General features: G+C 38.9%; 1 protein-coding gene across 7 annotated transcripts in view; it reads left to right on the top strand.

Annotated features, from left to right (window-relative positions):
* Positions 1-635: 635 nt before the first annotated feature.
* Positions 636-15449, top strand: part of AGTPBP1 (ATP/GTP binding carboxypeptidase 1) — a 229603-nt gene continuing 214789 nt past the window's right edge. For 3 of the 7 annotated variants that reach the window (XM_078152680.1, XM_078152679.1, XM_078152684.1), the window contains exon 1: positions 776-1647. The gene's annotated coding sequence lies outside the window, so the exon portion shown is untranslated. Of the gene's footprint in view, positions 725-775; positions 1648-15449 lie in introns of those variants that run through there. The other 4 variants (XM_078152675.1, XM_078152676.1, XM_078152683.1 and 1 more) reach the window with 4 other exon arrangements.

The following is a 15449-nucleotide window of genomic DNA, read 5'->3' as shown; positions in this document are numbered from 1 at the left end:
GCATTTCACACATGCATGCAAAAATGAGCTGAAGAAAGGCATGTGGAGCCTAGCAAGCCAGTAATCGTGGCGGGAAGGGAGGCAGCGCGTGCCATCAGTTGGCAGTTCGCGCCTCAAGGCGCCGGTCCCTGGGTCTGGGTAAGGATGGGGGTGGGGTGCGGAGAAGGCTAGGCCTATGGAGCCCAGTATGCTTGTCATTCTTCGATGCCCCTTCTGCCCCTTGCCCACCCCACATTTCTCCTGCTCCCCTCCCCTGCCTTAAAGCCGACAGGGAATGGGTGGGTGATGGAGGGAAAAGCCGGGTGGGGGAGGGGCGGCGAGGCTCGGTGACAGCGCGTGTGCTCCCCCCTCCCGCAAGCAGGCAGGGGCGGGGGGAGGGTGCGTGCTCCCCCCGCCTGTGAGGGGCAGGGAAGGGGAGTGGTGGTGGGGCAGCGCGTGTTCTCCTCCCCTACCCCGGGGGGGGGGGGAAGCTGGGTGGGGGCGGGGCGGCGCGGTGACGTTGCCAGGGATGCGGACAGGTTCCGCCGCCGCCGCCGCCGCCGTCTCCTCCTCCTCCTCCTCGCCTGCTGCCGGGGTTTGTATGAAAACACCGGGCGGCTGGCGGCGAGTGACCCGTGGGGACCCTCCGGGAGAAGCAGCCCCTGCCGCCGCCCGAGCCGGAGCCGCAGCAGGAGCTGGAGGCCGCCCTTCCTTCTAGGCCCGTCCCTCTCCCCGCCCAGAGCCGGTAAGAGGAGGTGTCGGCCCCGCTCCCCTCTCCGCCCCCAGCTCTGCAGCGGCGCCGCCGGGGGCCCGCACCCCGGCCCGGCTCCCGGGGGCACGACGGGCCCGGGACGGCCCGGCGGGAAGCCTTGACAGGCGGCTGGGCGGGCCCGGGAGGCAGCGGATGCTCGGTGAGGAAGGTCTCGGTGTTGTGGAGGAGGAGGAAGAAGGAGGAGGAATCTGGGGGGGGCCCAGAGGTGGGTCCCTGAGACCCTCTCCCCCCTCCCTCCGCCGGCCCTCCCGCTCTGCACCCTCAGCCATACTGGGCTCGGCCTTTCAAGAACGTGACTGGGCTTTTCTTTTTTTTCTTTTTTTTTTGAGGGGGGGGCGTATTTTTATTTGAGGAAGCGGGGGGGAGCCTGGTAGGCCGGGGATCCCAGTCTCTCAGGGGAAGTGTTAGGTCTCCTGCTCTTCTCCCACCCCGCCTGGCTCGCCAGTGCATGGGGGCCCTGGATTGTCCCGGGAGGAGTGAGGAGTGAGGCAGCGCCGGGCTGCGGCCGTCCGCTGTTGCAGTGCCAGCCCCGAGCTTCGCGGGGGGATTGCGAGGCGAGCTGCGAGGCTTCGGGGCCGATCTTTCCCAGCCCCGCGTTGCTTTGTCAGCCTTCAGTCCCGTAACTGGATCCCCTTCCTTTTGGAAACCTGCTGCAGGCCTTTTGGGATAGGGGTAGGGAAAAAGAAGGCAGTGAAGGAGGTGTAAGCTCGAGCTTTATGCTTATACTGTTCCCTAATGGGTTTGTCGGGAGGCAAGTGTTCTGTTTACTACTACTTGTCACCTTGTGGGTTTGGCTTGAGCAATCATCAGTTCACCCTAGATGACAGTGCATAGTTTTCCTACTCTCCTCCCTAGTTACTCCTGAGGAAATTGCAAGTCGAGCACTAAGGAGCTACGTGAGTATTTTTTTTTTCTGGTTTTAAACATTTGTGCTCTGTGTTTCAGTCTCGGGTGTGTCCGTTTCATTGTGTTAGGCGTGCAGTGGTGTTTGTATTGGTGGGTAACCTTTCTATGACTTTTCCTACATATGCATGTGGACTGGCATTCTGTCGGGTTACAGGAAGGAGTACTGACTCAAGAGGCTAGCAGACCAGGGTGGAGGGTGGGTTTCAAATCCTCCCTCTGCCTCTTACTACCTGGGTGACCTTGGACAAATCTTAACTTCTCCGGGCCTTATGTTCTTCATCCATAAAACGAGAGGGCTGAACTCCAAGATGGCCTTTGAGGTCTTTTTCTTTCTTTCTTTTTTTTCATTTTCCTTAACATTTTTTATTTAAAGTTTTGAGTTCCAAATTCTATTCCTCCTTCCCTGCCCTCCTCTCCCTCCCTGAGACGGTAAGCAATTAGATATAGGTTATACTTGTGTAATTATGTAAAACGTTTCCATACTAGTCATCTTATACAAGAAGACTCGAATAAAAGAAAAAAAAGAAAATGAAAAATAGTATGCTTTAGTCTATTTTCAGTCAATATCAGTTCTTTTTTTCTGGAGGCGGTTAGTATGCTCCATCCTTAGTCCTTTGGGATTGTCTTGAATCATTGTATTGCTGAGAATAGTTAAGTCGTTCCAGTTCTTCATCGAACAATATTTCTATTACCGTGTACAATGTTCTCCTGATTCTGTTTACTTCACTGTGCATCAGTTTATGTAAGTCTTTCCAGGTTTTTCTGAAATCATCCTGCTTGTTATTTCTTATAGCACAATAATATTCCATTACAATCATATACTGTAGCTTGTTTAGCCATTCCCCGTTGATGGGCATTTCTTTGATTTCCAATTCTTAGCCATTGAGGTCTTTTTCTACAATAAATCTATGATCTGTGACATGTCCTACTTTCATGAGTATTGATGAAAACCCAATCCTCATTCCCTCCCCCCACTTTTCTAATATTGCTTGTCAGAGAAAGTTTATGATCCAGCAGTATTGATGACCTAAAACTGTATGACACTTGCAGATAGTATTGTACTGTATTTGGATGCATTTTTGGGTGTCTTTGTAAAGTGAAATTATTCAGCAGTTTTTAATCATTCATTTTTAATCAAATGTCAGTTTTTCCATTCAGAGACAATATTTGTATTTGTAAAGATTAAATTGGGTAGATTTGATATTTGGATGTTAGACTATATTACCACTTGAGTATAGAGATACATTTATTCTTTCTACAAATTTCCTTTGTACCAAGACAATTGGAAATTTCTGCTTAGTGAAATAAATAGAAATGATTAGCATTTGTCCTTCATCTTCTGCACTTGAGTTAAATTAGTTTTGCCATACTACAGTTTTACCAGCTTAAAATGGCACTAAGACTTTTGGGACATCTTGCCTTTCTTTTAATGTTACAGATTAAAAAAAATTAATGACTTCCTGGAGTATCTTTTAAAAAAGCCCTGAAAATATCTTAGAAGTCTTTTTTTTTTCTGAGTGCAACATTCTTGAAACAATAGTATCCTTTTCCTCTTCATTCCCTTAAAAAGATTTGGAAAAAATTATTCAGAGACCTTATGTAAGTTATCCGTTATGTCAGAAGCCTTCACAACTTTCTCTTTATATTTCTATGAACAGACCCATTTTGAAGAACTTCACGTATTTCCTTGAAATGATTTTCCAGAAACTGAAATTGTTTGTTTACCTACATGAGGAAATGCTGAGTATAGAGCCTCACTTCTTTAACTTAACCCTTTTAAAATTAGGAGACGTGATTTATTTGGTACCGTATCCTAAAGCAATAAGCAGATTTTTTTAAAAACAAGGTCACTTAAATATTGAATGGATTATAATTTTTTAGTTACATAGTACAGCAACTCTAGTAATTTTGTGCCTGTAATGGAAGGAAAAAATATCCAGAGTACTTTACTTTTATATAATCATATATGGTGGAGGTTACTTATTGCAAGTTTGGTTTAGGAATACTGGAAGGAAATCTGGTTTACGGTTCTGGTTTTTCCTGTTTGCTTTTTGACCCTGGCCAAGTCATATACCTTCTCTGAGCTTGTTTTTAATCTGTAAAACTGGCCCAAGAATACGTGTATTATCCACTTCACAGGGTTGTTTTGGGGGAAACACTCTAAATCAGCTATCTAAATGTGAGCTATTGTTAGCAGTCACTTTAGAAGATTTTGTGTACTTGTTCCATAATTGACCCTCTGCAGATCCATTCTTTCTGACTGGTCCCAGAAGTGAGGAGTGATTAGTAATAGATCTGTCAGTGCTCAAGTAAGCAATCTTTACAGTTTGGGAAGACATCCTTTGGGACCTGAGTCACCACACTGAACACTACAAAATTTTTTAGGATTAGCTTTATGAATATTAGAAACTGTACTTTCTAGGATGCTTCACTATACTAATACTTGCAGCCATTCCAAAAGACCGTGTAGCTCCAAATAGACTTTGGGGAAAACATGGTCTGATAATGCAACCCAACCCCACATTAAGGCTCAGTTGGATCCCTTTGGACCTGCAGCAGGGCTGGGTCTCACTGCTCTGCCTTAATAGCTACAGCCAGTTACTAAGAGCAGTGAGGATGCTGTTGGAGTGTTGTGTCCCTTTTAGTGCTGACAGAACCTTGGACTGTCTTTCTGATATTAGCAATGTTTATCATTTTAGTTACCTGTTATGAGAAGGTGATTATTTCCATGATTGTGTTAAGTTCTTCCTTCAAAAGTGTGATCTTGTTAAGCCCTATTCATGTACAGTATATTCATGAACCAATGATCTTTCAGTCAAAAAACATTTATACAGTGCTGTGCCAGCTACCTTGCTGGAGGTATAAAGACAGAAGTGAACTAGTCATTACCCTCAGGGAGCTTCCATTTTCTTAGAAGAGACAGCATGTATGTATGTAGATAACAAAATATTATTTATTCTTTGTTTTTGAAGAGGACTAATGACATCAAAATAAATACAAAATGAATGGGGAGAAATCCAGAATGGTAGATAATCAAAATCACTTAAACTTGAGCATATTATGAATGTTTGATATTTTGGAAATGTCACAATGTGAAGGCCTGACTCATGTTCTGGAAACCTGTTGAGCCTCTCAATCCTGATCTCCCTGTTTACCTTCTTCCTATTTCATGCTAAGGATGAACCAGTCTAAACAGCTTTTGGGAAAGGATTATTTACTTTCATATGAAAAAGATTCCTAATGGGGCTATAAACTAAATCTGAGAGTAAAAAAGAGTAATTCTGTTAACCTTAGAGAAAAAATGTTAATAATAGTATAAGTTATCAACTTCAGTTAATAGCTGACAATATCTAGGCCTCTTACAAATGACAAATGGATTATAATAATTTTTGAAGGATAGGGAATTTCTAGATTTATAAGCATTATATATTAATGCCTGTTTTTGGAGAAGTAGACATTGGATGTTTTTAAATTTTATTGTTATCTTTTGTTTTTATATGACCATTTCTTTTTCTTTTTTAAAAATTAATTTATTTGTAGTTTTCAACATTCACTTGCATAAGATTTTGAGTTCTAAATTTTCTCCTCTCCCCCCCCCCAAGACGGCATACAATCTGATATAGGCTCTACATATGCATTCATATTAAACATATATTCACATTAGTCATGTTGTAAAGAAGAATTAGAACCAATGGGAAGTACCATGAGAAAAACAACAACAGCAAAAAGACAGCAAGTGCTATGCTTCTATCTGCATTCAAATTCCATAGTTATTTTTCTGGATATAGATAGCATTTTCCATCATGGGTCTTTTGGAGTTGTCTTAGATCCTTGCATTGCTGAGAAGAGCTAAGTTATCAAAGTTGGTCATCGTACAATATGACTGTTACTGTGTACCATGTTCTCCTGGTTCTGCTCACTTCACTCAGCATCAGTTCATGTAAATCTTTCCAAAATAACCATCATTTCTGAAAACATGCTTCTTCCTCTCCAACTAGCCATTCCTTATAACTAAGAATAAAAGAGAAGGAAAAATAGTTCAGCAAAACTAAATAATACATGAACAGAGCTTGATAGTATATGAAACATTTCCACATCCATAATCCTCTACCTCTGAAAAGAAAGGAGGGGAAAATGCATTTTCTTAGCTCTTCATTGGGACTAAGATTATTTATTTTTATCAGACAGTTTTTCTTTCCGTTTACATTGCTGTAAGACTCTGTGTATATTATTTTCTTGGTTCTCTTGCTTCGCTTTTCATCAGTTTGTGGAAGTCTTCCCATATTTTTCTGACTTCTTCATGTTAATCATTTCTTATAATATGTAAAGAATAGTAATTGCAACATAGTTATTATCCCATTTCATTCATGGACGTTTTGTTTAACCATTCTCCAGTTGATAGTTGGACCAATTCACAACTCCACCAAGAGTATGTTAGTATGCCTATGTTTTTATAGCCTCTCCAACACTATTTTAATTTTTAGTAATCTTTTCAAATTTACTGACTCTAAGGTGAAACCTCAGAAATGTTTTGATTTTCGCTTCTTGTAGTCATTTGGAATAATCTTTCATACAGTTGTTAATTGTATGGTGGCTTTGTAGAAAACAAGGGTCCTTATTTTTAGATAATTGTTAATCCTCCTAACATATTTTTAAAAACTAGATTATTGATATAAAAGAAATATGAGGATCGGCCTAGCCCTAGACTTTATCATTCCAGGAGATGTGAGCCATTTGGAACTTAGTGTATGAAATGCGAAAGTTCAGAAAGGTTTGTTTGTCTGGACCGATCTCTTTCTCTGTTATCTGCAATTTTGTGGAGAAACTGCTGCCCACAATTCAGAATTTGGTAGCATTCTTTTGCCTATAAGAAAATAGACACTGTATTTCCAAAGTATTTGTTAAAATTGTCCTAAGAATGAGAAAGGCAATAATAACTAAAAGTTAATGATTACTAAAATATTTCTTCTACTTATAACCGTACAGCAGCCATATATCCCCCAGCTTAGGTAAATCTCTCATAGGAATAGCATTCCCAGCCAGGCAACTAAAAAAAAAGGATCTCCTTTCTCTTTCCATTGTCCTTAGTGATTTCTTTCTTCTATCTCTGCTGTACTTATCCACTGCTGTTTAGCTAAGCTGGCCTGCTCACTATTCCTTACTTATGACACTCATCTCCCTTCTCCTTGGCTTTGCACAGATTAATCTTTTTTTTTTTGTAACCATCAATTTCAGGTCTCTAGGGACTGTTGTGTTCTATGACTCATAGCTATACAACATCACTGTAAGAATATTAGAATTAAAAAAGATAGGCCTATGTTTAAGGGAGAGGCTTGGGGGCATTAAAATAACTTTGAAACTTACTAAAGGCAATCCAATTCTGCTTTCTTTGTCATACTTAATTCTGGGTGCAATTTATTGTACATTTGCAGTATCTGTCCAAGATATATAGATGAGCTTTATAGATTGTACATCCTTGTGTATGATATTTTGGGCAATAGGCATTCTTCATTTACTTGATTTTTCCTGTGGTTGGTTAAGCTAAACTCTGAATGATTATCAGTCTTATCCAGGAAGCTTTTCAGTGTTTCTGGGATTGACACAATTAGTACAATGTCATCTGCAAACAGGAACATCTGGAGAACCTCATCTTTGAGGAATCTTCCTTCAACTTAGACTTCTCTGTGGCATTATTGAACACCTTTTGCAAGCATACTGTTCTCTATTTTGCCTTGTTTGAGTCCCACTGTAGACTCTAGCTACTTCTTGGAATTGTCCCTTGACCCAAACTTTGATTACCATTTTTTGCGTTGTTTATACTGGCTAGCTGCTGGTATGTAGTAGAAAGAAAGGAAATGGAAGACAGGAGGAAAAAGTCAATCAATAAACATTTATTAAGTACCTACTTGGTGCCAGGCACTATACTATGTGAAGGGGATACACAGACCAAAAAAAAAAAATGAGAGTCCTTGCCCTTAAGGAGCCTACATTCTATCAGGGAAAACAACATGTACATATGTAAGTATATACTAAAAAATATGAAGTAATTTTTTTGGAGAAGGCATTACCAACTAAGAAGATCAGGAAAAGCTTTATGTAGAAGGTGATGCTTAAGCTGAGCCTTTGAGGAAACTATGGATTCTAAGCATTCCAGGCATAGGGACTAATCTGTGCAAAGCCAAGGAGAAGGGAGATGAGTGTTGTAAGTACAGAATGATGAGCAGTCCAGCTTGGCTGAACCATAGAATTTGTGAAAGAGAATAATTTGTAATAAGACTGGAAAAGTAGGTTGGGCAACATTTTATCTAAGCCAGGGGACATATATTGTTTCTACTTTTCCTTCTCTTCTTAGAGGAGGGAGGGGATGGCACAGAGAAGGGGAAGAATAGAATAAAACCCACTCTGCTGCTGTTCATTTATGTGCTCCCATCCACTCGCATCTTCCCAGAACCTCTATTCCTGCTCCTGAGCCCCACCATAGTTGTATGGTGTCAGTACCAGGGTGTGATGGGTAGTGAGACAGGTCAGACTGATGATAGTCAGGACCTAGGTCTCTATGGGGGCAGGACAGGAAATCTAAAAACATTCAAGCAGTTGTCCCTAAGAAGAAGACTGACAGGTAGGTGGCATATAGAGTTAATGGCAGCAGGTAGTAAGTAGATTGATTTTCAGGTACCAGTGAAGTCACTAAGTGGACACCAGATGAATGCCCCAGAAGTCTGTCAGATCACAACCTTAGATTAGTTTGGTAGCAGATACTTGGAAAGTATAGGTAGAATAAGAATCATTACTTCCACTTTACAGATGAAGAAACTGAAGTTCAGAGATAATAAAGTAAATTAGCCAAGGTCACATGGCTAGTTTGTGGTATAATTTGGTGTAGAACTAAGATCTTTGTGTGCTTCTCCCACCATATGATGGTGATTGATGGTCCTTATTAAAAGAGCATATTTTTGGACTTTAAAGGACACAGTGGCTAGGTCCTACCATCTTAGTGAAGGGACAGATTCAGCAGTGACTTGGGAAAGGAGAAATTGAACTTCTGGTAAGGGTAAAGGCAAATCATAATTGAGGGCTTCCCTAGATATGGCAGGGTTTGGCAGGTGAGGTATGGTAAGAAGAGGGAACAGAATCCAGGTGTATCATATAATTAGCTCTATGGCCTTAGAAGAGCTAGATCTGAGTCATGGGGCAGAGGCTGTGGTCCACATGAGCCCCATGGTCTCTATTCTTACAACTCTAAGCCACTGAGGATAGGGTTTCAGTGCCACATGTCGGGGACTCTAGACATTGGAGCTTGCCAAGGTGTCAGGAAGATGACTGGAGTGTATTGTGGAGAGATGGGGCATCTAGAAATGGTAAACTCTCAAAGATTAGGGCCCCATAGAATGTTGGGGGCACTGCTATTGCCATGCTTTTGTGTTCTACCTTCCTCCTCTCATTCAGCATTCTTGATTCTCACTTAGGGCTCTCCATCACTGATTAGTGAGATTTCCTCATTGCCCTTCTCCCTCCATAGTGCACTCCAGCCATCTTCCTGATGTGTTGCTGAGTTCTACTTTTCTCCTCTAAACAAGCACTCCAGGTCCCACCTTGGGCCTGTGCCTTCATGATTAATGAGAGTTCACCATATCTAGCTTCCTGCAGACTCATCATGTTGTACAGTGGCCATCTTCCTGACATGCTGTTGCATGTACAACTCCATCGCCTCCTTTCTTTCCCCCCCACCCCCCCACCCCTTACTCTGGGACCGGTAATCAGATAAGGACTAACGTTCCTGAAAACATGCTGTTCAGTTGCCATATGACTTTAATCACCATTCCTGTGACTTCTCACACCAAAATACCCCTCCCTGACCAATACTCTACTATATGTATTGCTTCACCTTATTAGAAAGTTAACTCCTTAAGGTCAGAAACTGTCTTTTGTATTTTTATTCCTAAGGGTTAACCTATTTAGATTTATTCTTTTCCCTTAATCATTCACTTATTACAGACATTCCTATTATAGTTGGGTGATTATCTTTCCTTTCTGGAACTGCCAGCCTGGCAAAGTTAGTTGCTAATTAGTCTAGATAGCTGTAGCATCAAGACTTGAACTGTTTGAAGAACTATTTAATAAAGCAAGATTTCTAAAGAAATCCAGTAACTTTTCCAGGTTGTTTGCACTTGAACAAGATGGAGCTTTTAAGTGGCATAGGTATCTTTTATTTAAAGGGCTTTTTCTAGCAGTTGGCTTTAAAAAAATCCATCTTAGTATTTGAAACTTATTTGAATTATAAATCTGAAGATTTCATTGGAGGACTACTTTTAGTAGCATTATGTAGTAGAAAGAGCACTAGATTAACAATGGGGTGAATGGGGTGTATGGGGTGTTCAGGAAGGTGTGAGGGCTTGCCAAGCCTTTTTCAGGGCTGCTTATTCACCTTTTGTGTCTATCTTCACCCAACTCTCACCAGTGGCTCTAAGAAGTTGTAGCATGCTCGATAACCACATCCTAGTAAAAACTTGTTTTGGCAGATAGGATAACCAGGTTAAGGGTAAATGACAGGCCTGTTGGTGAATTAGGATGATATCTACCCCAAGCATGTGAAGGCTTTCTCTAGTGGAATGAGTGGATGAGAACTCTGTGGAGTAGTAAGAGCTTCATCAGACAATTTTGTCCACTGCATCCTGGGTTGTTGTTGGTTGTCTTGACTTTTTTCCTGCCACTGAACTTCATGACTCTGGAAGTCAGAGTGAGGTTGACAACATTGTGCAACTCTGTTCACTTGAATCCAATTTATGCAAGAGTCAAGACATCACTCTATAATGTCATTGATCCTCTTCACAACAAACAACAGATTTAGAATGGGTATACCCACATTAGAGTTCTGTTGGACACCATATGATCATATGTAAATTATTTAACATAGGGATAACAGACAGAAAGAGATACTGCAATGAGCCGGGGCAGAGAAGGGAGTGATCAAGGAGGACCATCAAGCCCCACAGGCCATTTAGAGTAAAAGACAGCTGAGGCTACCTGCCTATTCAGGGACTGAGGGAAGTTCTAGGAAAAGCTCTACTCTTTGCCCAACTTTCATTCACACACTGTAATATACCTTGCCTCCTTATTTCATTTGAATGTTTTCTGTATCCTGATTTTTGCCTCAAACATAAAGAGGTGTGAGGGATTAGCTAGAGATCAACAAAATTTTAAGTTAGGAGAGCCAATCCTCTTTCTGCATGTTAGGAATTTTCCTAAGGGCTCTGAGCTAATGTGCTTATTATTATTAACTCTTCGAGAATGAAGGATAAACGACAACAACAATAACAACATTATTAACTTTTCTTTTTTTGTACTTAATAGTATTTTATTTTTTCCCAATTACATGTAAAAATAGTTTTCAACATCCATTTTTGTAAGATTTTGAGTTACATATTTTTCTCCCTTCCTCCCTTCCTCCCCAAGAGTAAACAATCTGATATGGGTTATGCATGTACAATGATGCTAAACATATTTCCACATTAGTTATGTTTTGAAAGAAGAATAAGAACAAAAGGCAAAAACCATGAGAAAGAAAAAAACCAAAAAAGATGAAAGTAATATGCTTTGATCTGCATTTAGACTCTATATTCTTTCTCTGGATGTGGATAGCATTTTCCATCGTGAGTCTTTTGGAATTGTCGTGGATCATTGTATTGCTGCGAAAAGCTAAGTCAGTCATAGTTGATATTCTCACAATGTTGCTGTTACTGTGTACAGTGTTCTCTTGTTTCCTGATCACTTCACTCAGCATAAGTTCATATAAGGCTTTCCAGGTTTTTCTGAAATCCACCTGCTCATCATTTCTTGCAGAACAATGGGATTTCATCACATTGATATATCACAACTTGTTCATCCATTCCCCAATTGATGGACATCCCCTCAATTTCCAGTTCTTGGCCACCACAAAAAGAGCTGCTATTAAAAAAAAAAAGAAAAAAAAAGAGCTGCTATAAATGTTTTTGTGTATATGAGTCCTTTTCCATTTTTTTAATGATCTCTTTGGGATAAAGACCTAGTAGTGGAATTGCTGGATCAAAGGGTATATGTACAGTTTTATAGCTCTTTGGGCATAGTTCCAAAAAGTTCTCTAGAACTGTTGGATCAGTTCACAATTCCACTAACAATGCACTAATTTTCCAATTTTCCCACAGCTTCTCCAACATTTACTATTTTCCTTTTCTGTCATATTGACCAATCAGATAGATGTGAGGTGGTACCTCAGAGTTGTCTTAATTTGCATTTCTTTAATCAGTAGTGATTTAGAGCATTTTTTACATATGACTATGGATAGCTTTAATTTCTTCATCTGAAAACTGTCTGTTCGCATCCTTTGACCAGTTATTGATTGGAGAATGACCTGTATTTTTATAAATTGGACTCAGTTCTCTATATATTTGAGAAACGAGGCCTTTATCAGAAATACTGGCTGAAAAATTGTTCCCCAGCTTTCTGCTTTCCTTCTAATATTGGTTGTATTGGTTTTGTTTGTCAAAAAACTTTTTTTTAATACAGTGTAATCAAAATTTTCTATTTTCCATTTCCTAATGTTTTCTCTCTCTTGTTTGGTCATAAATTCTTCTATTCTCTATAGATCTGACAGGTAAACTATGGTATATCACCTTTTATGTCTGAATCATGTTCCCATTTTGCCCTTATCTTGGTATAGGGTGTGAGATATTGGTCTGTACATAGTTTCTGCCATACTGTTTTCCAGTTTTCCCAGAAGCTTTTGTCAAATAGTGAGTTGTTATTCCAGAAGCTGGAGTCTCTGGGTTTATCAAACAGTAGAATACTATAGTCATTTACTACTGTCTTGTGTACCTCACCGATTCCACCAATCCACCACTTTATTTCTTAGCCAGTACCAAATAGTTTTGATGATTGCCACTTTATAATATAGTTTTAGATCTGGTAAGGCTAGGCTATCTTCCTTTGTATTTCTTTTCATTAATCCCTTGATATTCTTGGCCTTTTGTTCTTCCAGATAAATTTTGTTATTATTTTTCTATCTCTATACAATAATTTTTGGTAGCTTGATTGGTATGGTACTGAATAAGTAAATTAATTTAGGTAGAATTGTCATTTTTATTATGTTAGCTCAGCCTACCCATGAGCAATTGATCATTTTTCCAGTTATTTAGATCTGACTTTATTTGTGTGAAAACTGTTTTACAATTGTATTTATATAGTTCCTGGGTTTGTCTTGGCAGATACTCCCAAATATTTTATATAGCCTACAGTTATTTTAAATGGAATTTCTCTTTCTATCTCTTGCTGTTGGGCTTTTTTGGTAATATATAGGAATGCTAATAATTTATATGGGTTTATTTTATATCCTGCAGCTTTGCTAAAGTTGTTAATTATTTCAAGTATTTTGTAGTTAATTTTCTAGGATTCTCTAAGTTGACCATCATATCTTCAAAGAGTGATAGTTGTTTCCTGATTGCCTGTTCTAATTCCTTCAATTTTTTTTCTTGTTTTATTGCTAAAGCTAACATTTCTAGTACAATATTGAATAATAGTGGTGATAATGGGCATCCTTGTTTCATACCTGATCTTATTGCAATGTTTCTAGCTTATCCTTATTACATATAATGTTTGCTGATGGTTTTAGATAGATACTGCTTTTCATTTCGAGGAAAACTCATTTGTTCCTATATTCTCTGGTGTTTTTAATAGAAATACGGGCTGTATTTTGTTAAAAGCTTTTTCTGCATCTATTGAAATGATCATATGGTTTCTGTTAGTTTCGTTATTGATATGGTCAATTACACTGGCAGTTTTCCTAATATTGAACCATCCCGGTATTCCTGGTATAATTCCCACCTGGTCAGAGTGTATTATCCTAGTGATAAATTGTTGTAATCTTTCTGCTAATATTTTATTTATAATTTTTACATCAATATTCATTAGGGAAGTTGGCCTATAATTTTCTCTGTCTGTTTTGGCTCTTCTTGGTTTAGATATCAGCACTGTATTTGTGCCATGAAAGGAATTTGATAAGACTCTACCTATTTTTTGAAGTAGTTCATATAGTTTTGGAATTAATTGTTCTTTGAATGTTTGGTAGAATTCATTTATATATCCATTTGGCCCTGGAAATTTTTTCTTAGGGAGTTCATTGATAGTTTGTTCAATTTCTTTTGCTAAAATGGGGCTAAGTATTTTATTTTCTCTTTTTAATCTGGACAATTTATACTTTTGAAAATATTCATCCATTTCACTTAGATTGTAAGATTTATTGGCATATAGTTGGGCAAAATAGCTCCTAATTATTGCTTTAATTTCTGCTTCATTGGTAGTGAAGTCACTCTTTTCATTTTTAACACTGGTAATTTGGTCTTCTTTTTTTTTTTAAATCAAATTAGCCAAAGCTTTATCTTTTTTTTTTTTTAAGGCAATTGAGTCTAAGTGACTTGCCCAGGGTCACACAGCTAGTAAGTGTCAAGTGTTTGGTCTGAGGCTGGATTTGTACTCAGGTCCTTCTGACTTCAGGGCTGGTGCTCTATCCACTGTGACACCTAGCTGCCCCTATTGTTTTTTTCCCCCATAAAACCAGCTCTTAGTTTTGTTTATTAATTCAGTAGTTTTTCTTACTTTCAATTTTATTAAGATCTCCTTTGATTTTCAGAATTTCCAATTTGGTATTTAATTGGGGATTTTTATTTTGTTCTTTTTCTAGCTTTTTTAGTTGCATGCCCAATTCATTGATCTCCTCTTTCTGTACTTTATTCATGTAAACATTTAAAGATATAAGATTTCCCCTAAGAACTATTTTGGCTGCATCCCATAAGTTTGGGTATGTTGTGTCATTATTGTCTTTCTCTTGGATGAAATTATTGATTTGTTGTTTGACCCATTCATTCTTTAGGGTTAGATTATTTAGTTTCCAATTAATTTTTAGTCTGTCTTTCCATGACCCTTTATTACACGTAATTTTTATTGCATTATTACTTTTTTTTTAAGCAGTTGGGGTTAAGTGACTTGCCCAGGGTCACACAGCTAGTACATGTCAAGTGTTTGGTCTGAGGCTGGCTTTGAACTCAGGTCCTTCTAATTTCAGGGCTGGTGCTCTATCCACTGTACCACCTAGCTGCCCCTTTTTATTGCATTATGATTTGAAAAGGATGCATTTAATATTTCTGCTTTTCTGCATTTGATTGTGGGGTTTTTATGCCCCAATAATACATGGTCAGTTTTTGTATAGGTGCTATGTACCACTGAGAAAAACATATATTCCTTTCTGTCCCCATTCAGTTTTCTCCAGAGGGCTATCAAATCTAACTTTTCTAAAATTCTATTCATCTCCTTAACTTCTTTCTTGTTTATTTTGTGTTTAGATTTATCTAGTTCTGAGACGGGGAGGTTGAGGTCCCTCACTAGTAAGTTTTGATGTCTTTCTGTAGCTCACTTAACTTCTCTAAGAATCTGGATATTAAACCATTTGGTGCATATATGTTATATTGTTAATATATATGTTAATATTGATATTACTTCATTGTCTATGGTACCTTTCAGTAAGATATAGTTTCCTTCCTTCTCTCTTTTAATTAGATCTACTTTTGCTTTTGCTTTGTCTGAGATCTGGATTGCTACTCCTGCTTTTTTTACTCTACTTGAAGCATAATATATTCTATCCCAGCCTTTTGCCTTTATTCTTTGTATATCTCTCTGCTTCAAATGTGTTTCTTGTAAACAACATTATTGTAAGAGTCTGATTTTTAATCCACTCTGCTCTCTACTTCCATTTTATGAGAGAGTT

This window comes from Phascolarctos cinereus, unplaced genomic scaffold (genome assembly GCF_003287225.1).
Source record: "Phascolarctos cinereus isolate Bilbo 61053 unplaced genomic scaffold, phaCin_HiC Scaffold_4;HRSCAF=312, whole genome shotgun sequence".
NCBI classification, from domain to species: Eukaryota; Metazoa; Chordata; class Mammalia; order Diprotodontia; family Phascolarctidae; genus Phascolarctos; species Phascolarctos cinereus.
The sequence above is the reverse complement of the archived record's forward strand: the minus strand, read 5'-3'. Positions and strand labels throughout refer to the sequence as shown.